The sequence below is a fragment of the Moschus berezovskii genome, chromosome 24 (genome assembly GCF_049115385.1).
Source record: "Moschus berezovskii isolate FMDL1 chromosome 24, NW_MosBer_1.0, whole genome shotgun sequence".
Classification (NCBI taxonomy): Eukaryota; Metazoa; Chordata; class Mammalia; order Artiodactyla; family Moschidae; genus Moschus; species Moschus berezovskii.
Genome location: NC_142483.1, coordinates 24,222,356 through 24,249,684, shown reverse-complemented (window position 1 = coordinate 24,249,684; position 27,329 = coordinate 24,222,356). Strand labels below are relative to the sequence as shown.

Here is a 27,329-nt window from a genome sequence, read left to right as displayed (position 1 = left end):
AAACAATCATTTGCTGTCTCTAAAAAGTTTTAAATGGCTGTCTTGGTAAAAGTGAAATCAATATTCTTTCAGCCTGGGCTTTTAGCAGATAATGTCTCCCCATAAATCAGGGGCATAATGACACTGCAATTATTCATCATCTCATTACATTTACATATGATGCACCACATTGTTCTGAGGCGAAGGTTATCTTCCCTGCCTGGGATTCCATCCAGAAACAAATAAAACCCGAGGAACCTGATGATTTCGTGGTCTGTTTATAGATGCTTTTGTGGATCAGTTTTCTGTCCATCAGCTACTTTTTCTTTACAGCCCTTCTGTGCACACACTGCAGGAATATATCCTTCCAGCCTAAGAATTTCAATAACATTTAAAACTTTGTGAAAAGGCGCCTGTCTGGGTTGAAAATGTTTTCTGTTCTCCGGACTTCTTTTTATGTCTGTGCCAGTTCCAAAGTCATTAGTAAAAATAGTCAAGTATTTATTGAGCACCTACTATGCTTCAAGTATGACCCTGGATGCTGGGACTTATATATATATATATATATATATGAATTTGTCTGCTGTCGTTGAGCTTAGCATGGCATGGGGAAAGATGACAAAGAACTCTTCACAAATATTCATACCATCTTTGCTAGTAGTCAGGATGCTACTGATGAAGGACCCTCTAGACTGGTGTAGAGGGGCATAGATTACGGAAGGCAGCCCTGAGAGTGGTGTTTAGGGTAACACCTAATGGTTAGATATTGCAATCACAGCATTCCAGATAGAAGGAACTTCATACCACTTAATCAATAATATAAATAGGAGAAGGAACGAATGACTGATAAAGGAATGACCAAAAAGTGATCTAATAAATAAAGAGCTCAGATAATGGCTCTAACTTTTGAGGGTCTACTCTTTTTCTGCTCAAGGAGAATTAATTTAGTGAAATGTCAGTGAAGGCCTGGGTAGGCCTGTGGCATTAGCCCTTCACCTTCAACTCTTACCAGTTACACAGACTGCTGGAATCCTGACCTGGATAAAGTACTTAGAGAAAAACGGATCTGAGTGTGAATTTCAGAGTTACAGCTTATGGATGACTTGGTCCAAGGTTTCCTTGGGTGAGTTACTTTCTTAATCACAATTTCTTTTACTGTAAAATGGGAATTACATATGAGATCCTCTTAAGGCTGCTGTGAAGATAAGAGATCGTGAATGTTCAAGCAGAAAAATAAAGGAGTTAAGAAGCTAGGCTGGGTTTCCGAGCAGATTGCATTTGAATCTCTGCTGGGCCACCATTTAGCCATGTGAACTTGGGCAAATTTCATAACAGTTTTGCTATAACATAGCATGCTTGCTTGTGTACATGCTATGTTGCCTCAGTTGTGTCTGACTCTTTGCGACCCCATGGACTGTAGCCTGCCAGGCTCCTCTCTCCATGGGATTCTTCAGGCAAGTATACTGCAGTCGGTTGCCATGCCCTCCTCCAGGGGATCTTCCTGACCAGGGGCTCAAACCTGTGTTTTTTACATCTCCTGCCTTGATGGATGGGTCCTTTACCACTATCACCATCTGGGAAGCCCCAAAACACAGCATATGTATTCCTAAAAATCACCGTGCTTTGCAAAAGTGGGCAAAAGACAAATCACAGAGTTTATGGAGAAAATCGAGGCTAGGGCCACAAGGCAAAAACTTCTCAGTGACACATAAAAAAAAAAGAGAAGACATAGTCTAACAACAGTAGACAGTTTACATGCGTTTAGTAGCTAGGAAATACATTAATCCTATCAATACTGCACTTTGCCCTGAAAAGGATCAGGAGTTTGCTCGTGGGTGCTGAATGGCTGCAGTTTTTGAACACTTACGAAGTGGCAGAAGCAGGTTTATCAGAAATGGGACAGAAAGTTGTAGCATCGGATGTAGACAGCATGGCTCGTAACACCTGTGGTGAACTGAGATGAATGGGGAATACTTGAGAGAAGTGCAGGTGTGTGTTTTGCATATTTCCATGCAGTCCACTTCAGCCAAGTGTAGGTTCTGCATTCACCCAATGTTTCTCCCAGTGAGAATTGAGCATCCGCAAACACAAGCATCACAAATCCACATTAGGCTCAACCTGTCCCCTAAAACTTCAGTTAGGTTGAAACATATGCACATTGTAGCAGAACTGAATGTGTGTATCCTTGCTCTGCCTCAGTTCTCCCATCTACATAAATGGGGATGATCCTAAAGCCAAACTCTGAGGGATGTTGTGATCTTTTTGTGTAATGGTAGGTTAAAATGAAATTTTCATTTCTTTTGTTTTAAATTTTTAATGGAAGATAATTGCTTTACAATGTGTTTCTGTTGTACAACAACATGAATCAACTGTATGTTTATATATGTCCCCTCCCTCTTGACCCTTCCTCCTGGATATTATGATCTTAACTACATCAGATGTTGCCATTATAAAATGCCTAATACTGGGCCTGACATACAGGTAGGGTGTCTTTTCTCTAAGCATTTGACATTTCATGTTGAATTAAATTTGATTTTGACCAGAAGCCATGCTGGAGAAGGCAATGGCAACCCACTCCAGTACCCTTGCCTTTCAAATCCCATGGACAGAGGAGCCTGGTAGGCTGCAGTCTATGGGGTCGCTTAGGAGTCGGACACGACTGAGCAACTTCAGTTTCACTTTTCACTTTCATGCACTGGAGAAGGAAATGGCAACCCATTCCAGTATTCTTGTCTGGAGGATCCCAGGGATGGGGGAGCCTGGTGGGCTGCCTACTATGGGGTCGCAGAGTTGGACATGACTGAAGCAACTTAGCAGCAACAGCAGAAGCCAAGCATTGCTTCTGTTGAGTGAAGGTTGACCTTGTTATCAACAAAACTTGACAGAAGCATCTGCTCCTGAACCCCCAAGATACATGCACAGAGTCTTCCTGCTCCTCAAAGAAATAGGCCTGATGAGGGAGACTGTAGGTCACATTTTTATGGGGAGGAGGGAGAGAGAGAATGGGGAGAATGGCTTTTGTGGACTTGGGGAAAGGCTTCAGACCAGCAGGCGAGTGTGTCAAAGCTCACCTCAAGGGGAGTCCTGTTAGCTATGGCTTCAGCTCCAACTGTTCTTGCCTGTGGGCTAGGGTGAGTCACCTAAGCGCTCTTTCACTATAATCCGCTTCTTGGTGACTGCACACTGAGCTTGAGTTCCAGAGGTTTTCCCATCAATGATTACAGTTGGCTCAGCCTGTGCTGAAACCCAGATAGGTAATTTTATCTTTCATTTGTCCTTCTTTTGGGTAGTTGCAGACAGCTGGGTAGGAACGAATATAAGGGACCGTGACTCACAGGGTGTGGTGGGCTGAACTGGAAAACAGAGAGCACAGGCTTGCATGGGATGCATGCTGGTTGCATGCAGGAAATCCGTGAGGCATGGTTGCAGGCTGCTGTGTGCACTCGTTTCCTGTAGTCTGCATCCAGGTGCATCTCCTGCAAGCTCCTGAGTCATGTACACTGGCTGTTTCCACCCCCAGCTGTTTATGTTTAGGGGCCACAGAGCTGCCTCCTCCCTGGCCCTGATCCCCAGAATGCCATCTCTTAGTTGACATGTCCTGCTGTCCTTCCAGGAGTGACTTCAACCCCAAAACCTCCATGCCTCTTTCATCACTTCTGACTCTGAAAGCATCCCCAAACAGTTATTATTAGCTTCTCGATACTTTGTCTTGTTCATCTCTGTGACCTCCAGCTCTCTGATTGTTGTGTTTTATTGTACCCACATTGCCTATCACCTCAACTCAGAACAGAATGGTGGCATGATTAAGAGCAACAGACTCTGGAGACAGACAGATCTGGGCTGGAATTCTACTACTTCTGCTTAGAAGTAGAAAGATTCTTCATTTTTCTAAATTTTAGTTCTCTTATCTACAAAATTGGAGAAGTAATACTTTTATCCTTAGTGTTGCTATAAGAATTAAGCAACATAGTATCTTTGAAACACTCAACACAGACTAAATACTCCATAAATGTAGCTGTTGTGATCATCAGCAAGTTTAACTTCTTCCAAACAATGGGAGTGGCTTCATGAAGCTAAATCCACCCAGAAGGCAATGCCAAATATTTATCAAATGAATGAAATGATCACTTGTCGTTAATGTTGAATGTTCCACTTCATATATTTTTAGGTGAATGTTTCATTTATTCATTCTTATGAATTGTCCCATCTGTGTCAGACAAGAAAGTTGGGATAGGAATAAACAGAATAGATAGTCACTGCCCTCCTGGAATCTTAAATGCAGCAGAAGGAATGAATTACAGGGAATTACCTATCCTTGATTTTCCCCCCTAGGAAATTGTCTCTTGATGATTTTTGGCATTACTGTGCCAAAATCTATATTTTGACTAGCAAAATAATGCATTACATAAGCAAAATATTGGTGAAATAATGTGCAAACACCAAATGATGAGCCCTGGAAATAAATTAGACAATATCACTAAAAGTCAACTGCCAAAATGGTCTGCATCTTGACCTTGGCTTTCATGAGGTTTACAGTCTGTAGAAGGACTGTAAACTTCCCCGGAGAAGGAAATGGTAACCCACTCCAGTATTATTGCCTGGAGAATCCCATGGATGGAGAAGCCTGGTAGGCTACAGTCCACGGGGTCGCAAAGAGTCGGACACGACTGAGCGACTAAACAGAACAGAACAGACAGTCTGTAGGGTTTTACATTTGAATTAGTGGCTGCCTTAACCATTTTAACTGGATTCCCTATTTAACATAAAGGTCCTAGTCACATTCAAGAAACACAGATGAATGGTTTGGTAATGAAGGGATTAGCTGAAGTGAAAGGAGGTATATCGTGTAGAACAGTGTTCCTCAAAGTGTACGTTCCTGGGGACTGTACCCAGTATTTTTTTTAAACAAGTATCTTCAGTTAACATAGGTAGTATACATAGACCACAGTTTGAGATATATTGCTTTAGAGAAAGCAGGTAGATTGGTTTCTGAGTCGTAAGTTATAAGTTCAAAATTGATATGAGTAAAAGTGCCAGGGATTGTGAACTGGGATCAGAGTAAATTTGTACTGTGGGAATATTCAGGTGACATAATGACTTGAAAGTTTGAATTATAATCTAGATTGCTCAAAATTTGCATTTTCACAAGTCCAGAAAAGTATTAAATCTACTTGCCCAGATTTTTACTTTATTAACTCAACCTCAATCCACAGTGCCGCTATAAAATTTTGTTAACAGAAATACTGAAAAGACTGCTCTTAAGAAATTTACAGTTGATTTGGAACTTTGTTCATATGAAACTTTTAAATATCAGCATGGGCTGGCAGATAACTACTTGTTAATGTGAGCCTCAGAAATAATCCATGTAATGGGAATTCAGAAGTAGAAGGAATCTAGTCCAGCTAGAAGGGTTAGTGTCAATCCAAATATATATTGTCATGTGTAAAATAGCTAGTGGGAAGTTGCTGTATAACACAGGGAGCTTAGCCTGGTGCTCTGTGGCAACCTGCTGCTGCCAAGTCGCTTCAGTCGTGTCTGACTCTGTGCGACCCCATAGACGGCAGCCCACCAGGCTCCCCCATCCTTGGGATTCTTCAGGCAAGAACACTGGAGTGGGTTACCATTTCCTTCTCCAGTGCATGCATGCATGCTAAGTCACTTCAGTCATGTCTGACTCTGTGCGACCCCACGGACAGCAGTCCACCGGGCTCCTCTGTCCACGGAATTCTCTAGGCAAGAGTACTGGAGTGGGTTGCCATTTCCATCTCCACTGTGGCAACCTAGAGGAGTGGAATAGGGGATGGAGGTGGGAGAGAGTTTCCAGAGGGAGGGGGTATACATATACTGCCAGCTGATTCATGTTGTTGTACAGCAGAAACAAGCATAACATTCTAATGCAATTATCCTCTAATTAAAAATAAAGTCTAAAACAGAGGAGGGAATGAGTTTACTAAGCTCTGAAAAAAGATGAAGTATGAATCTTCGGAGAAGGTGAGAACAGGGCATCCCAGATAGGAACCACAGTATGAACTGTGCAGAAATTCATAGGTATTTCCATTAGACTTTGGTTCTCAAAGGGAGCATAATCACCTGGAGGTTTTTTGAAAATTTGTGGGGACTATTTGGGTTGTCACATTTGAGGGGATACTACTGGCATTTAAGTGGGGGTGGTAGGTGTATAATACAGACACACAAAATGAGAAATTTTCCCAAGTCTTGTATGATTTTCACATATTCTGTTGGACATTTAATTCGATTGAAAAATCTGCATATGACTATCTTATGTAGAACCTAGACTAAGAAAGATGTTAGATAGATAGAAAGATAATGGTTTGGAACAACAGACTGGTTCCAAATAGGAAAAGGAGTACGTCAAGGTTGTATATTGTCACCCTGCTTATTTAACTTATATGCAGAGTACATCATGAGGAACACTGGGCTGGAAGAAGCACAAGCTGGAATCAAGATTGCCGGGAGAAATATCAATAACCTCAGATATGCAGATGACACTACCCTTATGGCAGAAAGTGAAGAGGAACTCAAAGGCCTCTTGATGAAAGTGAAAGAGGAGAGTGAAAAGGTTGGCTTGAAGCTCAACATTCAGAAAACGAAGATCATGGCATCTGGTCCAATCACTTCTTGGGAAATAGATGGAGAAACAGTGGAAACAGTGTCAGACTTTATTTTTGGGGCTCCAAAATCACTGTGGATGCTGATTGCAGCCATGAAATTAAAAGACGCTTACTCCTTGGAAGGAAAGTTATGACCAGCCTAGATAGCATATTAAAAAGCAGAGACATTACTTTGCCAACCAAGGTCTGTCTAGTCAAGGCTATGGTTTTTCCCGTGGTCATGTATGGATGTGAGAGTTGGACTGTGAAGAAAGCTGATCGCCAAAGAATTGATGCTTTTGAACTGTGGTGTTGGAGAAGACTCTTGAGAGTCCCTTGGACTGCAAGGAGATCCAACCAGTCCATTCTAGAGGAGATCAATCCTGGGTGTTCATTGGAAGGTCTGATGCTAAAGCTGAAACTGCAATACTTCGGCCACCTCATGCGACGAGTTGACTCACTGGAAAAGACTCTGATGCTGGGAGCGATTGGGGGTAGGAGGAGACGGGAACGACAGAGAATGAGATGGCTGGATGGCATCACCGACTCGATGGACATGAGTTTGAGTGAACTCTGGGAGTTGGTGATGGACAGGGAGGCCTGGCGTGCTGTGGTTCATGGGGTAGCTAAGAGTCGGACACGATTGAGCGACTGAACTGAACTGAACTGAATATACTTTTTTTCCCAGAAATGCAACTACAGAAGGTAGGTTACAGTTGATTACCTTCAGAGATTAACCAAGCATTGTTCACCATTTCAGAAAATCATATGACTGATGGCAATACAAACATGAAAATTTGGGTTTGAGTATCAGTTTGAGTTTGTAGCTGTCACACTCATGGTAATTCTTTGCATACATATATGAATATATGTATTTGGTTCTCATTTCAAAATGTTAAATGGAAAGGGAAAGAATGGCTACATCCTATGAGTACTGTAACTTTTCTTAAATCCACAATGATTTGATAAAAGAGGCTGAAACATATCTTTTAGTATAATCATGCCTGGGCACTTATTTTTTAAAATGTGTTATAGTAATTAATTAATTTTTTTCTTGGTCCTCTGTAATGTACTGGGGTCCTCATGTTATTTAATATTTTTCAAATTATGTGTGTAGGTTGGTTTTGTTAGCAACTATTTGTAATAGCAATTGGATGTGAGGTTTGATAAATATAAAAGCCTCCCAGATCAAGACATCAAGCCTGAGAATTACAAAGACATATTTGCTTACATTTGGTGGTAGGGGTAGAGTCGGGGGCTGGGATGGGTTTGGTGAAGAGGTGAACCTTTGTTCAACCTTTGATCTTACCTCCCCAGGACCACAGTAATATTTGCCCAGATATATCAATTTTTAGTAATCTATTTTAGCAACTGATGGAAAAGTCTTCTAATATTTTTCGCAATACTTAAATAATGTATATCTGATATGCAACTTTATAGATAACAGACTTGGTCAAGAAAATGGCTGTGGTATTACTGCCTTATCAGCATTTTCAGTGGTTCAAAATGTTTTCCTCATGTTTAGAAACCACAGCGTCAGACAGGTTTCCCCTAAGATTTATCTGAATAAGCCATTTTAGTGATAAGGGAAGAACACAAGCCAACAGTTCCCCCCTCCTTTTTTTTTTTTTTTGGTTTATGTTCTTAAGCTCCATAGAGCTTCTTTTTCCAAACTAAGTCAATCTTCCCCCACCCACTGACAGATGTTTGATGCTTCCCAGAACTCCCTGCTTCTCCAGAAACTATCCCTCAGGCTACTCTCAGGGCCACTGAAACCAAACTCTGGCGAGAGGGAGAAATCACATGTTTCCTTAAGGACATAATGCAATGACAAGGCACGGGGCTACATGTCTAGCAGTTGGGGCTAGAAGTTGTTCATAAATGTTAGAAAACTGGTGTCAGGGTAAATCCTAGGCCTGGTTTCTCCACGACAGATTCTGCCAGGAGCAAATAAACGTACTTCTGTCACTTAGGAAACAAGTATCTTTTTATATGTCATCTTAAGAAACCAAAGAATGAAGCCATAAATCAAAAGTGATTGGTTATGGACACATGAGTTGTGTGTATTGCTGTTAGGTGTTTAATAAAAGGATCATCTAGACCCTGTCACAAAGATCCCTGGTCATTATTTGAGATGAGGGCTATCTATCTTGAAGGATAAATTGCCAGGAAATAGCAAATGTGGTGCTCATTTTATGCTGGGATTGCAGCCAGATGCCATGTTTGCTGTTCTTGGGTCTGTAGGACCTGTTAAGAAGGAGCTGTTTCCACCACAAATGGTATGTTAAATAAATAAATAAATACAGCACACTCATGGAAAGAACAGTTTTGATTGGTCTGAAGAAACAGCCATTTTCATCTAGGAAATGCTTTTTGTAATGTGAGCCTCTCAGGAATTTCAATGTAAGAATCATTTTAGGAGGGCTGCCCAGTACTGAGTATATCAAATGGGCTGCCTCATTTGGGTTTGGGTTTTGGTTTTCTAGGAAGCTATTTTGGCATCTCATAGGCATTGACTAACATTTTCAAGTGGACAATAGTCAACAGTATGATTGTGTTTAAGAGCTTGGGGTTTGCAGGCAAATAAACTTGAATTTGAAACCACAGGCTCTACTCATGAACTGGGCACCTTTGGGATGTTAATGTAAAAGCAACAGTGTATTATAAAGAAATGTTAGGCGTAAATAAAATTAGAGAAAATGGTAAAATAAACTCTCATATACCCATCACCCTGCTTCAAAACTGTCAACACTTTGAGTAAGTTATTTAACCATGTTCTCAGCAGTAAAATGAGAGTGATAATAATTCCCATGCCTAAGAATTCTTGTAAGGATTATAAAAGTAATAGTATATATAACCTTTTAGCCCAGAGGCTGGCATGCAATAAATGCTCCAAAAGTTTATTCCAATGTAAACCAAGAATATCCTTGGTTTAAATATGCAACCACCTATGCTGAATGGAAAGTAGGATCTTTGTGCTTTTACTGGCCTTTAGGAGTTTCACAAAACATACAAGCCCTCAGTATGAAATGATTAGATCTTACATTTAAAAAGTAACCCCCAAATAGTGCAGGATTCTGATGCTTACCTACCTAGGTTTGAGTCTCAGTGAACATTCCACGTGACTCATGAAACACACAAAAAAAATGCTCCTTAGGGTGATAACACTGTTCTTGATAAAAACAACAGGTACAATAAAACAACAGGTTTATGGCTAGAAGATCTTACTCCAAGGAAAGAATATCCGTTTTCCTTAGGTCTCAGGCCACCAGCACTGGGACTAAGAATAGTCCTGCCGATTTGCTTTTGGCTGGTCTCAAAAGTCTTCATAGTAGCCAGTGAAAGCATTCATTTGGCATCAGAAATAGTTGTTGCACCCTGGTTAGAATGAAAAACTGTTTGCTGAGCTTCAATATTCAGACTGACTGATTTGCAGAAAGCTCCCACGTCAATTAGATGGGACAGGCCTGCATGAAGAGGTAGTTGGGAAGACTCGTTTTGGAAGATGAAGAATGAGCTAGGAACCCATTTTGCTTTGCAGAGCAACTTGAAAACTAAAAATAAGGTAGGGTAGTTTCACACTTCTTTTGTGGGGACCATTATGACCTTCAAAGAGTTACTGGACAGGATAAATAAAGATGTGGAATTTTAACATTCAGAATTCGAGTTTTTTAAATTGTATACTCAACAGCAAGTTAATTTTAAAAGGAGAGTTATACTATAGACTACATGCTGTTAGATTTTAGTTCTGCCACGTAAACTTTAGATCTTGGATAAATTTCTTAATCCATCCTAGCGTCAATTTCCTTGTCTATAAAATCGGGATGATATTTTCCCTTCCATGAGGTTTTTACCAGGGTAGAAGAGATAACACAGGTCAATGCATGCACACTGCTTTAAAATACTAAGAGTAAAGGCTTGCATCATTACCATCATCATCATGATATTATTGTTTTTTTCATGAGTTGATTAGTAATGCTACTGGTTGTGGTAGCAGTGCTGAGTGACAGTGTATTGCCTTTAACTTGGCAATAGCTGGATAATGAACTTGATATAGAAATCTCGATTCAGTATTTTCAAGGTTTCCTTGTACCAAATTGCAAACAATCCATGCATATATCAAATGTCTTCTCTCTGGCATCTGATCTGTTAATTCTACTTGAATTCTACTTGAATTAAGGCTTATCTGGAAGAGTAGGAGTTTAAAACCAACAATAAAGTCTGATTCTTTTGATTTTGATCCTAGCCCAGGGCCAGTTACTAAGCAAGTGTTCCAAGCTGATTTGTTGAATGATTGAATAAATGAGTGAATGAAAACGATATACATTTATGTTGCCTATCGTGGTATTAATTTTTTCCTTAAGGAACAGTGGTGTGCCATACTTTATTTTTCTCTTATGTTTGATTTATCTGCATATCTAAACAAAACCAACCTGTTCAATTCATATATTTTCCCTTTGTTTTTTAACGCATCTCTTGTTTTTATTTAATTAGAAGCTATAACTCAAAAACTTGGGAGTATTTTATCTTATTTTTTTTTAAATTATATTATTGAAGTGTAGCTGATTTACAGTGTTGTATTAATATGTGCTGTATAGCAAATGATTCAGGTATACATATGTTATACATTCTTTTTCACTATGGTTTATCACAGAATATTGAATATAGTTCCCTGCACCATACAATAGGAACTTGTTGTTTATTCTGTATATAATAATTTACATCTGCTAACCCCAAATTCCCAATCTATCCTTCCCCAGCTTCACTTCTTTCTTTGAGAGTACTTTAATTATTTAAAAAAATACTTTTTTAGCTATCCGGGTCTTCATTGCTTTGGCTCGGGTGCACGGGAGCTGCACTTCCTTGCAGTGCTTGGGTTGCTCGTTGCAGTGGCTTCAATTGTTGTGGAGCACAGGCTTTAGGCACATGAGCTTCAGTATCTGCAGCACATGGGTCAGTGACTGCAGCTCTCAAACTCCAGAGTGTGGTCTCAATAGTTGTGGTGCAGAGACTTTAGTTGCCCTGTGGCGTATGGAATCTTCCCAGACCAGGGATCATTGGCAGGCAGGTTCTTATCCACTGCGCTGCCAAGGAAGCCTGTGCTCTGAGTTAGGTATAGTGCCTGACTCATGTTAAGCAATTATAAAGTCACATTATAATGGTGACTGCAGTGGACTGAGCAAACATCAAGAAGGGTGAAAAGCAACTTTAACATGCTTTTTTTCTGGAGGAATAGAATATTGATTGAAAAAGGACAATCCAAAGTGAATGAATTTAAAAGTGTAATGGATTTTTAAGTTTTTTTTAAATGGACTAGTGTAAAGTTGCTCAGTCGTGTCCAACTCTTTGTGACCCCATGGACTGTAGCCTACCATGCTCCTCCGTCCATGGGATTTTCCAGGCAAGAGTACTGGAGTGGGTTGCCATTTCCTTCTCCAGAGTATATTCCCGACCCAGGGATCAAACCTGGGTCTCCCGCATCGTAGGCAGACGCTTTACCATCTGAGCCACCGGGGAAGGAAAGCCCAAATGTATGCTCAGGATTTAAGGATAAGTTGGGAAAGCAATTACACTTTGTAGGGTTGATCTTCACCCTTCTTGTTTTTCCACTGCAGTCAGTTTATAATGTGCTAATTGCTTCACTTGAAGTAGATACTGTGCCCAATAGTTCATCCTTTACAACCATATTTTAGGGTAACTATACTTATCCTAATTTTATCCATGAATAATAGATGAGTCTCAGACAGACCAAGTCTCCTGTTCAAGGTTACACAGCTGGGAAGTTGTAGAGCTGAATTTTGTGTTCAAATCTAGCTGGCTCTGAATTCCAAACTTGAAGTTTGCCTTTGAACAAGGAATGATTCGGGTCAGGAAAAAAAATTTACTACCGTAGACATTCAGATAGACTCCTCCTTTAAGTAAAAGACTTCTGTTATCTTTAACTTTTCATTGCTTTTACCTTCCACTGCTGTTAGAAAAATGAAAGAAGTGGGGCTTGGTATTCTTAAGATCACCTTTAAATGAAAAATAAGAGATGAGATCTTTCTTGTTACAGAGTAGGTAAAATTTTTGCAACTATTTGATGGGTTGGTACAACAAGTAAAAAATGCATGTGTTAGGAGCCCTAACATCTGAGTAGCCATGATACGCCTGAGACCTTGCTTAGGCCTAAGTTTCGATTTCCTGGAGACAGGGTAGAGGCTAAGTTCACAGAAACTCCTCCCTAAGAAGATCCCTCCGGCACCAAAAATCAGGCCAATCAGAGGAAAAAGGGAAATCCCCTAGAAAAACCCCATGCACGCATGAACTGGCCAGTGAGCTTCTTTGCGCACATGAACTGGCCAATGAGCTTCTGCCAGCTTGATCTTTTGAACAAAAATAGGTGCTTATGTAATCTGAGACTATAAAAACTGCTGTGACCTGGGCTCCGGGCTCTTGTCCGCACTCCACTGCGCTGGAAGAGGCATGAGCCCTAGCTCGAGCTAGAAATAAACCCCATTCTTGCTTTTGCATTGCTGCAAGTGTCTTATTCTACCAGTATGGGGGGACCGGACTCAGGGCATAACATAAGATACTTTAAAACGTAATAAGAATAGAAGGCAAATTGAAGGGGTAGGAAGAATAAATGAGAGGTTAAAAAAAGGAAAGGGTGAACTCTTGATTCATTTGGCAGAAAATGGGGAGCAGAAGTAATGTCTGGACTATCACCGGGGTGAGAGGAGATTGAAAATAATAGCAAATGAAGGTTGGAGATGAAGCACTCTGTCTTCCCAACTTCTGCTGTAAGCCTGGCCCTCACTCTTCTCTCCCTTCACCATGTTAGTTCTCGTTATAGTGAGGTCCATCTTCTTAAATGCAATAGGCACTCCTCATCTTCACTGACTTCTGAGAAGCATTTGCATTATTGGTTCCTGTTGCCTCCCTTCCCTTGACTTCGGGGCACAGCTCTCTTTGATTCAGGTCCTAATACTTCTTATCTCACTTCTTTTTTGGCTCCCCTTCTACCTAGCCATTAAATGCTGGTGGTCCAAGGCCCTCTGCTTCTCTTATCCTAGTTTCTCTCCTTGGTGATTTCATCCACTCACATGGTTTCCTATCTCGCATACACTCAGATGACTCACAATTTTTATCTCCAGTCTTGATCTCACCACTTAAATCCGGGCTCGTAAGTCAGCTGTCTCAAAGATACCTCACAATCAGCAAGCCCAAGGCTGAATTCATTGTCTTCTCTTCCAGGTGTGGTCCTTGTCCAGGGTCTTCCAGTGAATGACACCAATGTCTATCTGGTTGCTCAAGCAGAAGCCAAGGATCTGTTCTCTCCCATAACCATCCCATTTATCATCAAGTCCTATAAATTTCACCCTCCTAAATCTTTCTCAGATCCATCTGTTTCTCTCCATCTCCACTGCATCACCCTAGTCCAAGTCACCATGACCTCTTTTCTAAATGACTGCAGTACACCTGCTCACTGTCCACCTGCTTCCACACTGCCCTCCCTACATAGTTACTTCTCCATCCTGTGACTGGTTCACCAGCAGCTCTAGTTTATTTTTCGAAAGATAAATTTGGTCATATCATCTTTGTGCTGAAATCCTTGCATAATTTTTCATTCTCCTATGACAGAATCAAAAAAATTCATCTCCTGGCCCACCAGGTACTGGATAGTCTAGGGGAGTCATTCTCAGATTGTAATCTCAGAATGCATCAGCGTCACCCCAGTGTGTGTTTTTAAAGGCAGGGTTGTGGACCCCACCCCAAGTGTCATGGATTAGAAAGTCTGGGAATAGAATCCAGCAGATTTAGCAGGTTCTCCAGTTCATTCTGATGTGTATCCTCAGGTTTCAAAACCACGGCTCTAGAGCCTACTCACTCTTCCGGCTCTATTTGGCTTCTTGTTCTCACAATTCTAACCTCGACAGGCTTTTTTCATCCCCTTTCCACCTTCACATTATATTTCTTTCTACCACAGGGCCTTTGAGGACTTCTTCTGTCTGTCTTGAAAGCTTATCTCTCTCCTCTTTCCCTGGTTAATGTCCATCTACTCTTCCTTCAGGTTAGCTTAAGAAAGCTAAACAATGACTGGTTCCTCTTAATACCATATACTACTCCTTTGTAGTGCTTAACATAATTGTATTTTTTGCTTATTTGAATGGTTTATTGATTAACATCTGTCTGCCCACTAGACTGTAAACTCGAGAAGAATTAGGACAGGATCTGGTTTTACTTGCTATTGTCGGGAATGTTCGGTACTAGAATAGAATGTGCTCAGATATTCGTTGAAGGAATGAATACACAAATGAATGAACATTTCCTTTCAGTATCTGGATACTGTTTGAGAGCACAGAAAGCCTGGAATTCTCATGGTTAGTTTCTATTCCCTCATTCTCTAAAATGAGGATACCTACCTCAGGGGTTTGTTGAGACAATTAAATGAGGTAATTCATGGACAAAACCTAGCACCAGGCCAGGCACACAAGTCCTTGATCATTATTATTATCATTATTAGTATTATAACTTCACTGTTATTATCGTTTCAGTTTCCAGAATCTCCCTGAATCAAAATGATGAAATGTAGCTAAAACTAAATAGTACAGTTCTCGACAGGGATATACATTTTTGAACTGTAAGATGAAAATCAATGCCTGTGCAATGTGTCATTTTTCCCCCCAAAACTTCATCTCCCAAAATATCTGTTCCAGGAAATTCTGATTAACCTTGTTATTGGTTTCTAATATCATTCATTTATTTTCTTGGCAAATAATTACAGAGCACCTAAATGTACATTTAGGGTTCTGGAGATGTGCTAGTGACCAATATGGGTGTGTTCCTTATAGAGTTGACAGTCGATCACTTCTCGGCCTTTTGGCTAAGATCAAGTGTAGAGTTGACAGTCGAGTGGAGAGAAAGGTATAAACACTCCAGTAGGGATGTGAGAGCTGGACTGTGAAGAAAGCTGATCGCCGAAGAATCGATGCTTTTGAACTGTGGTGTTGGAGAAGACTCTTGAGAGTCCCTTATACTGCAAGGAGATCCAACCAGTCCATTCTAAAGGAGATCAATCCTGGGTGTTCATTGGAGGGACCGATGCTGAAGCTGAAACTGCAATACTTTGGTCACCTCATACGACGAGTTGACGCACTGGAAAAGACTCTGATGCTGGGAAAGGTTGGGGGCGGGAGGAGAAGGGGACGACGGAGAATGAGATGGCTGGATGGCATCACCGACTCTGTGGACATGAGTTTGAGTGAACTCCGGGAGTTGGTGATGGACAGGGAGGCCTGGCGTGCTGTGATTCATGGGGTCGCAGAGAGTCGGACACGACTGAGCGACTTAACTGAACTGAACTGAGGGAAACCGTTCACTACAGTGGCCATCAGTGCGATGGAGGGGCACAAGGTGCCACTTGTGCATGATCTCAGGAGGTTAAGCTTTAACAAGGAGGGGAGTTCTCCACTCGAGTCCCACCTTGGGCTCTCAGGTAGAAGCTGCCTGTGCACAAAGCAGGCCAACCGTTTGGTGTAAGTGGTGGCATGTGATGCAAACCCAGTAGGTGAAGTTGATGTTTCTCTCCCATTCTGAATCACTCTAGTCTCTGTATGTGTTAATTCTGTGTTGTTCTCACAAACAAGTTTCCATGTCAACCAGCCAAAAGGGGAACAAAAGGCAAAGGCCAGCTGAGCAGCCTGCATTGTTCACGGCTTTCCCAGGTGCCTTCTTTGCAGACTTAGTGGTTGGGAACTATTCCGTTTTAGGCCCTCTGCCTGATTTTCCTTTGGCTGGCTCTGATTTCTTTACCTCCTGAACACCTGGGGCCAAGGCTCCTTTTCAGAGCAGTTTGAAAGCCATCCTTTCTTTTTGCTCTTTACTCAGTTTGGTCCAGCTCTTAATCTTTGAACAGCATCAAATATTCATTGCCATTTGACAAAGCTGGGGCTGGAGGGTCCAGCGTTTTCTAAAGCAGATCTTGCTTTACCATTGGTGATCCAGTGAGCCTTTCAGCAAGGCTGACTGTAAATCATCCAGGCTCAATTAGTTTATTTCAAAGAAATACCCAGGTGTTGTTTGACCTTCAAACATATGGACTGCTGGAATAAATGAAAGTCTCGCCTGTTCCCATCATGACGAGGGAACTAGATGGGGTAATTCTTTTTCCTAGTCTCTGAGTTTTGTGGAGGGATTATTAGGTTTGGGCTCAGTGAGTTATTTACTTTAGCAATATGCTCAGTGGTGGGCTGCAGTTGCCTTTGCTGAGGGAATTGCCAGGTGTAAGCTGTCACCAAGTACCACCAGAATGGTGGAGGGGCGTCGGGAACCACTGGGCCATGTAGGTGGGGCCTGAGCTCTGAGGCTTGAAGGAAACAGCTTGGGGTACAATCAGAAGCAATAAGGTAGGTGTCCAGCTGAGCTCTGTGACCAGGGCTTAGGAGCTTTGCACAGCAGGAGAGAATTGGACCTGGGGTCTTTCTTGCCTTTTCCTAGTGTGGGGGTGATGGCCATCCTCTCAGACTCTGACTCCTGATTTGATACCCTAATGTTTTCTTTGGTTTTGTTCAAGAGGCCATCCTATGCAGAATCATCAGAGCTTTGCAGAGCAGCCTATGTTTTTTGCAGCCTAAACAGTTTCTAAGAATTGGGACAATGTTGAAAAGCATTGTTCTGCGGCCAAGAGTGTGGTTTTCAGAGTTCGAAAGATGTGGTTTCAAATCACAGCCCACCCTACTGACTAATTTTGTGACATCAGGCATGTTTCTTTACTTTCTCTGAGCCCAATGTTCTCGGGTATAAAATGCAACTGATAATTCTTACTTTAGCCTTTTACAAAGTATATTTAAAAGGTATTTTAATGTTCATCCAACTAAAAAGAGATTTAGTGGTCAAGTACATTTGGAAAACCCTTTAGAAATTCTTTTCCTGTATTTTGGATTTGATAATGCCTATTGTCAGATTAAAGTTTCTGAGAAGTTCTGAAGGAAATAAACCTGTTTAACTTTGTTTAATCCACAATGTCAAAATATGCTTGAGTTCATGAACTCTTTTTCTTTTCTTTGGTAGAAAATGGGAGCAGTGTTTCGTGAAATACAGGTGACCTCATAGGATTGTCGTAAGAACTTATGATAAATGCTTCCCATGGTGCCTGTCCCAGAGTAAGTAATCAATAGTAGCAAGTGTTGTCTGATTATAATTGTATGATTATTATTAATGAGGGCTTTTGGTCTCCAAAACTTAAAACTCTAAATTGGACATATCTCGTTTTTAATCATAAGCTCTTTATCAGTGTTTGCCAGTTGGAAATTTATAGATTTCAGCTTTCAGTGATGGCTAATGGTTGTGATTAAGTGCCTACTATGTATCAGAGTGCATTTTAGGTACTTTAACCAAATCATTGCTGTATCTGATGGTCACAGCTATTTAACAAGGTAGGTATTATTATCCTTTCATTCACAAATGTCAGCATTGAGGCTTGAAGATTGTATATGTCCAGTCCAAAGTTGTGCAGAGACTCTGCTGTGGAATTGAGAATTAAGCTTGTATTTGTTTGGCCCAGAGCCCTTTATTATTCTAAGTTGGCATTCCATAAATCTACAGGGGTCTGTGAAAGCACCAGTGATGTGAAAGAAATTTGCAGTAAGTCTAATAGAAATCAAACACTTGGCCCCATGAGACATTGGAAGACAGTCCATTGAGAGATCACTCTTCACCCACACCAAGCTTCTTTCCTTTATTGGAATCCCCTTGTTCTCTCACCTGGAAGCCTTGCAGTGGTTGTTCCCTTGGCCCAAAGCATTCTGTGTCTCCTTCCTGGGTTATCTCTCATTCATCCTTCAGTCATTTTATTTCTCTGTCTACACATCAAACTGTGAGCACGGACCAAGACTTGGTCAGTGCAGTATCCCCAGCATGTGACAGGTGACACGCTGTATTCCATAGATACATATTGATGAATGAAGGCTATCAATTCAAAACCTATGTGAGAAAATGATATATGCCTTAGAGAAAAGTGGGAAAATAAGCTTATCATTTAAAAAGTACCGTCTTCTCAAGACACAATTTTGTGGAATCCTGGGCAGTAAGGATGTTGAAAACTCCTGTACAAAACAAGACTTGCTACCACTCTGGAGATGGTTGAATGTGGCAGCCTGTCTTTGCTGAGTATCAAGGTTGTGGGTTTCTATAGAACATTGCACAGCTCTGCAGGTTTAGAAACTCACTTTTTAACAGACCCCTCTTCTGAGGGAAGGTTGGTGCTTATGATTCAGCTCAAGAAAACCAATTCACTGGAATGCCATTCAATTATCACAGTTACTGTCTGTGAAATGCCTTCTTTTACCAAGCTGTGTCCTAGGCATATTACACATGTTACCTCTCATTTTTATGGCATGTCTCCACATTACTCGGCATTATTTCCATTACAAATGAGGAAGCACAGGTTCTGAGAAGTTTTGCAACTTCCAGAGACAGCTAGAAAGTGGTGGAGCAAGGATGTTAATTCAGGTCTGTCCGTGCTCCAAGTCCATTTGCCCCTTTAGGCCACCTTGTCATCTGAGATGGGAGCTTTCTGCTCCGTGGGAGCTCCACTGGCAATGTGACTAGTATTGCACATTGATGAGCAAGTTCCCTCTGGAAGCTAACCTTACAGCAGAAAGATGTATAGCGACCTTAAAGATGTCTGGTGACCAAAACTCAAAGCAAGTGTTGCTTTTAAGCTTTGCGTATCCAGCCTATTCTGGCTACTGTGTCATCTTCCCATGCCAAGAATGTTTTGATAGCAGTAACAAGGAATAGTTCTCAATACCAGAACACCAATTTCCTTGGTTAATTCTGCATCCGTGCTTCACCTTTTAGATCAAATCCTCCTCATGCTCCATTTCTTTCCTTGTTTGAGAGTTCCTAGTGTCAGACTTATTCAAGTTCAACATTAGTTTGTCATTTTGTATGGAGGGAGTTATCCTGATTTTAAGAGCCCGACTGACTATCTTAGAAGTTGATGGATTATTCCTGCAAAGATCTCCATAGTTGAATTCTTTGATGCATTTTATTTTGATCTTTCCTATTTCATGGTGTATCTGACAGGAATGGAGGAGATGGAAACTTAATTCCCTTGAGCACTGCCTCTTAGAGTGGCATAGTTTCAATCATACATTAGGATAATATATAGACGAGATAGTTGTTTTGGTTAAAACAAACAAGCAAAAAAAAAAAAAAAAAAAAGCTGGGGAAGCAACACTAAACCAAAGGGCAAATGTATTGAATACATGATTGAAATGTGGATGACCAAATAATGGGAAATGAGAAATGATTGCCAAAGCTGTCATTGCTGGTGATGCTTACTCCTTATCCACAATTGCCACAGACCTCCTTCTCCGGACTTAAGCCCCTTAATGTTGAAACCTGGTGATGCTGCCTATCAGGTTGGGGTGAGTGGAGCAACTAATGAGTGTCAAGTATCTGCCATAGCATGAAATGAGAAGGGGGATATTTATTCTATTTCAGTTCCACAAGTTTATCTATTCTAATCTGACTTCTACATTCTCAAGGCATAATTGGATACTTGGGATTCTAGTATTCTTGAATTGGATACTTGGGACAGTTCCTGAGAGAGTGGTCATCCACAGGCCTCTTTTCTATTTAAATGAAGGGACTCACTCTTCCGTTACAGGGTTGCTCAAAAGTTCGGTCTAAAGATCAGTACATGAGATCCACTTGGAGCAAGTTTTTTTAAAATGTCCCCACCTTACACCTACAGTACCTACATTTCAGAGGATGAGGCATGTGTTTCTACAATTTTAACAAGCCCCTCAGATAGTTCTCTCAGAAGAATTTTAGCTTTGAAATGACCACCTGCAAGATGCCAGGATTCAGAGGAGGCAGGCACTGAGAGAGCCCTGGGAGATCGTAAAGTCAGTTAATTACTATCATTTGACAGAGGAGGACACTGAGTCACAGAGACACACCAAAGTTGTTGACGGAGCTCAGAAAAAACCTAAACACAGGCTTTTCAGAGCTCTTCCAGACTCTGAGGACAAAAATCATTTTGCTACACTATAAGCGGCATTCCCTTTGTCTGCCAGGAATTGGAATTGCTCTGCAAGGCTGTATTTCTTAAGGAAGAAATGGTAACTTATTTGCCCCTGGAAATGCCAGCCTCTTTTTGAGTCTCAAATAGTAACATTTTAAATAAGCTACTTAAAATTCCTTTAAGATTGCCCATTGTCTTGAGAGTGGCATTCAAATGGTGGGCAAGCCCGTATCTGTGATTACACTCACATCTCCAATATGTTCACCCTTTCACTTTTCTCCACCTCCTTTACTTTCTGCTCTACTCTGCAGGTATTCTCACCTATTTTCAGTTCACTCAATGAGCCACAGTCCTCCTTCTGGAGGGCTGACATGTGATATTATTCTCTCTATACTATTTTTCCTAGAAAAGTTGTCTCCATCTTTCAGTTGTTGGATGTCAAGTTATGTCCTCTCTCCCTTGAGAACCTTTCTCTGACCTCCCAAGTAATTGTTATAGATAATATCTGGTACTCTATACAACCCAAATTGATTGATACTGTCTTGCAGTCGTTATGGTGCTTTTCTCCTTATCTATCTTTTAAGCTCTAAAGGACAGGAATCATGTTTGGTGTTGTAGGACACATAGTAAGTAGTGCCTGATCAAAGGAGACATTCAATAAACTGGATGCTACATAAACGGCAGGATGATCTTGGGGTTCACATACCAGAATGCTCAAGCAGACCACGGTCTGCCTGGAATAGAGGATGACGTTAGTCAATGTTAGAAGGTGAAGTGAGTTAGAGCAAGCTGAGCTCGATCTTGGAAGGCTTTTGTTAGTTGCAGATGTTAACCTGGACCTGGTTACTGAAAATGATTGATTGATGGGGGTGTGAGGAAGATCCCCACTGCAGCAGTGGGGAGCATGGGTGGCAGTGAGAAGTGGCTAAAACCACATGAGAATTATGATGTGGCTACAAGAGTCCAGACTCAAGGTAATGAGGGTCAGGAGCAGCCAAGTGACTATTGGGAGGATGAGAAATGAATGAATCCCAGAAATCCTGCCATCAATCAAGAGTACTTGACAGAAGAGTCAAAGATCCTTCCCAGTGAGACCTTTCTTCTTTCACTGATTTGTGAACTTATTAATTCAACAGACATTGACTGTGATATGAAGCACTGGGACTCTATTAGTAAGTACAATAGATATGCTCCTTGCTGTCCTGTAAGTGAAGGAGATAGATAACAGATAAGTAAACAAACCAAAGAAGTGCCTAATGTAAATGTTTAGTAGACAATGGACTTCATGAATCAAATTCAATAATTCATGTGAAACACTCAGCACAGTCCTTAGTATTATATACAGTAAAAACCCAATAAATTTTATGAAGTCTGACTCCCCCATATTCTCTAACAAAATTTTGAAAATTTCCTGTCTCACAGCCAATTTTAAAATTTATTTTATAGAAGTATAGTTGATTTACAAATGTTCATTTCTGCTGTGCAACAACGTGATTCAGTTATATGTGTGTGTATATATTAATATATATATTTTCATATTCTTTTCCATTATAGTTTATCACAGGATATTGAATATAGGATCCTGTGCTTTACAGTAGGGCCTTATTGTTCATCTAGTCTACATATAGTAGTTCAGTTCAGTTCAGTTCAATCACTCAGTCGTGTCCGACTCTTTGCAACCCCATGAATCACAGCACGCCAGGCCTCCCTGTCCATCACCAACTCCCAGAGTTCACTCAAAATCATGTCTGTCGAGTCGGTGATGCCATACAGCCATCTCCTCCTCTGTCGTCCCCTTCTCCTCCTGCCCCCAACCCCTCCCAGCATCAGAGTCTTTTCCAGTGAGTCAACTCGTCGCATGAGGTGGCCAAAGTATTGGAGTTTCAGCTTTAGCATCAGTCCTTCCAATGAACACCCAGGACTGATCTCCTTTAGAATGGACTGGTTAGATCTCCTTGCAGTCCAAGGGACTCTCAAGAGTCTTCTCCAGCACCACAGTTCAAAAGCATCAATTCTTAGCACCTGCTAATCCTAAACTCCCAATTCATCTCTCCCCTCACCCACCCCTTATCAATCATAAGTCTGTTACCTATGTCTGTGTTACTCAAAACTATTAAATGAATCATGATAGTGGCTACCATACATCGAGTACCTATTCGATATCAAGTTCTATCCCATGGGATTTACACATATTAACTTCTCCTTATAACCACCTTGTAAGAAAGTTATGATTGTCTTCTTTTTTCAGATAAGGAATCAGAAGATAAAGAGCATTAATCAATTTCTTTAAATTCCTAGAGCTAGTGAGCTGGAAACCCTAGGTAGGCCCAGCTCCCAATTCTATTCTCTTTCCATTGTCATGGTGGATCCGTTGCCAAACAGTGTTAGAGAAATCAACTTTGTTGTGAATCTGGCAGGCTCTTTTGACTTATCTATTTGTTCAAGTAACTGAAATAACCAGCAAATGTTAAGGAGTATATAGAAGCATTACTTATGACTCAGTTACCCACATGCAAGTATGGTCAAGTCTATGCTCCTTCCCTGCCTTCCAATGAACATCTTTGAATTGGGAGGAAATCTCAATATAGTCATCTTGTGACTCTTTTTAAAAAAAGTATTCATTTATTTATCTCTGTATTTTTAGAAATCTTAGACTATAGAGAAAAGATCTACAATGTTATTCAATTCAGATTCTGAGTGTTCAGGGTTAGGATGAAGAGTCTAAGCTTTGTAGATTTGGTTGAAGTCTTTCCTTTGCCACTTACTGGACTATGAAATTAAACAGATCTCTTAACAGATTTCAGCTATATTCTCATTATTTATAAATGATGAAGAAATAGGGTGGTAATAGCTCCTACTGAAGAGGATGTCTTTGGGCCTGAATTAGTAAAAGTAAGAGAAAAGTGTGTGTTAGTCACTGAGTCTGACTCTGCAACCCTGTGGACTGTAGGCCGCCAGGCTCATCTATCCATGGGATTCTCCAGGCAAGAATATTGGAGTGGTTTGTCATTTCCTTCTCCAGTAGATCTTCCTGACCTAAGGATTGAACCCAGGTTTCCTGTATTACAGGCAGATTCTTTACCATCTGAGCCACCAGGAAAAGTAAGAGAAGTATGTTCTTAACTGGTTGCAGTTTGCTACCCAGGAGATATTTAGCAATGTATAGTGATTGGTTGTCACAACTAGGGGCATGTCACTGAGATCTAATGAGTAGTGACTCAGGATGATTTAGAACATCCTACAGTGCAGATATAGCTCCCTTTCACCACCCCCAGCAGAGGATTATCCAGTGCCGAGGTTAAGAAAACATTGGTATAAATCCTAGTGAGTACTGTGTAGCCATACCAAAAAAAGAAAAAATCCTAAAATCATCCAGGAATATGGAACACTTGGAAAATCCCTCTGGAAGCACTGGGATTATGAAATTCAGATGAAAATACATCTGGAGTATTGACTAAATATTTTCAAGTCATGAAATAGATATTTCCATTCGTCCACTTGGGGAGTGGAGTGCTGAGGTTTTTTGGTCAATTGTTTAGGAGTTTCATAAAGCTGAATTTGCATTTGATGGCAAGCTCTGTTTTTATTTTTCATTTCAGGAGTAGTTTATCCTACACCATTACTTTTGGGAAGGGAGGCTTATTTGTTTTTATGATTTTTTTTCTTTGTAACTTAAAAACATCTTGAATTATTAAACTAGTTATTTTCCAGGCCTGCAAATGTTTTCAATGTGTGGCCATAAGTTTCCCTGAGTCAGCACATAGTCCTACATCTTGGAAGAGCTTAGTTGGTCAGAACCATTTCCTTAAGATGGTGGTAATTTTCTTTGGGGTTGTGATTTTCAAGGTGCTCATTCTGATACAAGAGAGTATGTATTTTTTCCAGACCCCCACATTCAAGGCTGTGATGGGAATTCTGCCCAGGATTTAGGGGTATGTATCATTATTTCAGACTAGAGAAGAGAATTAAGAGGAGAAACTCAAGTGGCTATTTAAAATTTTCTCCTGATGTTGAACTCTTGCTCATTTCTAGCCAAGAGCCAAACCATAAAGTAAATCCTCCAGCTCACATTCTATGGGTGACTATAAGAAAGTACTTTGAGTTACAGCTGAAAAATTACTTTTTTCTCCTTCAAAGCCAAATGATTTCATAAGAGGCAGAAAAGGAAAAAACCCACCAAAGTCAAATTGATGAAAACCAGTCGAAGTATAGCCTTGAGTCTGATACCACCATCCTGTGTACGTGTGTGTGTGCTAAGTCGCTCAGTCATGTCCAACTTTTTGTGACGCAACAGTCTGTAGCCTGCCAGGCTCCTCTGTCCATGGGCATTCTCCAGGCAAGAAAACTGGAGTGGGTTGCCATGCCCTCCTCCAGGGGATCTTCCAACCCAGGGACCAAACCCAGGTCTCCAGACCTGCAGGTGGATTCTTTACCGTCTGAGCCACCAGGGAAGCCTAAGAATACTGAAGTGTGTAGCCAATCCCTTCTCCAGGGGAACTTCCAGTTCCAGGAATTGAACCAGTGTCTCCTGCATTGTAGGCAGATTCTTTACCAGCTGAACTACCCGGAAAGCCCATCCCAAAACACAGATCGCATCTTCGGGCATGGCTCTCAACACTGATGGAATTAGATTTCTCTGTCAACTGCTTAGAAGCGGCAATCCTGTTCCACACATTTCTTGAATGTCTTATTCACAATGATCAGACCTGTTTTTTTTTCATTATCAGGAAGCTACAAAGAAGACTGAAAGGATTTCTACTGCCAATACAGGCTGACTTTTAAACAAATATCCTCAAAGCTCGTGAATGTATCATGTAAGGGCTGAGGCCTTGAGGAAGGTATCTTTCATGAAAACTGGGGAAATCTCTGCTGAAATCACTGGACCCTAGATGATGGATAGCCTCCCACCTAAAATCTGTTGAGTTAGTAAATGCTTAGAGATGATGGTTTGCTCTTAAACAAACATGGATTCATTCTCAATTTTTGTCTCAAGCTTTATTTACTGATAGCCCAGAGAAAGAATGTTTTTCCTCTTTATGTCAAGAAATCCGAATTCTATGTAATGAGATCAAGAGATTATACCCTTTAAGAGCTGAAAAGAATCTAGCTCATCATTGGACTCAGTTTTTCAGGGAGGCTCCTAAGATCCCAAGCTAATGATGGCTGAAGGAGGGATAAAAGACTCAGCCAGAAGTCTTTGGGCTACAATACATGTGGCAACCGAGACCTTACTGTTCACTCTTCTGTTTGGTGCTTTCATCCAAGACTAGACTGCCCAGCTCTTACTTCTGATATTTCTCACAGTTCATTTATAACCCTTGCCCCTCCCCCATCTGACTTTGAAGAACCTGAATTCATTTAGGCTTTGGTTAGTGGTAATTATTTACCTGTCAGACCCCAGCTGGACTGCATCACCAAAGCTGAGTCACATAGCTTTGCTTCCAGTGACTGCTTCCAAACAATTAAATCAGAGAAGCACCTGTGTAAATATGCAATATTTGGCGATAATAAAATGATGAGGCAACAGAAACTGAGCCGAACTGGTGAAAAATAGTGAATATTTTCCTCTGGGGGTTTTCACACATGCCTATCATCATCTCCAGTCTCAAGAACAAGGTCGAGTTACTTTTCCATCCTTCCCATACTTTGCTTTTTTTTCTGGAAAATATAGCTCATCTGATATCACCAGATGTGGTTTGTTTGCAAACATTAAGATTTTAAGGTAATCCTCTCCTGTGAATGCTGAGAGACAAGAAGTTGAAATAGGGTGAAAGACTAACCAGTAATTTTCTTTTCCAAAGCCGAAATGTCTATCTGAAGAGATAAGCTGACAATCGAAACTCATCTTGGACAATAATACATGTTCTTTTTTTTATATTTAGGGCTTCTGTGATGAGAGTCAAAGCCTAGGATGGTGGAAAGAGTGAGAGCATTTGTAATCAGATAGACCAGGAAATGAATCCCAACACTACCTAGTAACTGTGTGACCTTGAAAGGATTTTGAGCCTTAGATTCCAAATTTATAAAAAGGACATAATTCTTAACCTTATATGCTGTGCCGTATGTAAAGTGTCAGTCTCATTACCTGCTTAGCAAATATTCACTCTGCCCCACTGCATAATGATAGACCAGAAAAGTCATCATTTTTGACCTGGTTGCCATTTAGTAAGCCACAATTAAACTGTTGGTGACTTTTCGTGATGTTGCTTTCTGATGGTGATCACCTTTTGGTAATAACCAGAAAGTGATTCTGAAATTTCCATCTTATGTTTCAAAGGTACCCTGTCTTGCTTTTGGGATTTGTTCCTTCTTTATTAACCCAAATTCATGCATACTGCCTATTTGAGACATCTTTTCAGTTGTCTTTTAGCTGGACATAGAAAGATGTTGTCATTATCCGGCCATAATTTGTTTAGATTTTTCTGTTTCAATATGGTATTTTTTTCTAATTTCACTGAAGTATTGATTTACAATGTTGTATAAGTTTCCACTGTACAGCAAAATGATTTAGATATAGATATATAAATATACACACATTATTTTTAATTATAGTTTGTCTCAGGATAGTGAATAAAGCTCCCTGTGTTATACAGTAGGACCTTTTTCATCCATCCTAAAATAGTTTGTGTCTAATAATCCCAAATATCCAGTCCATTCCTCCCACCCCCCTTCCCCTTGGCGACCAAAAGTCTGTTCTCTGTGTCTGTGAGTCTATTTCCTTT

General features: G+C 40.7%; 1 long non-coding RNA gene across 2 annotated transcripts in view; it reads right to left on the bottom strand.

Annotated features, from left to right (window-relative positions):
* The window catches only part of LOC129547992 (uncharacterized), a 438,730-nt gene that overhangs the window by 37,839 nt on the left and 373,562 nt on the right, over positions 1-27,329 (bottom strand). The gene's annotated exons all lie outside the window — the stretch shown is intronic.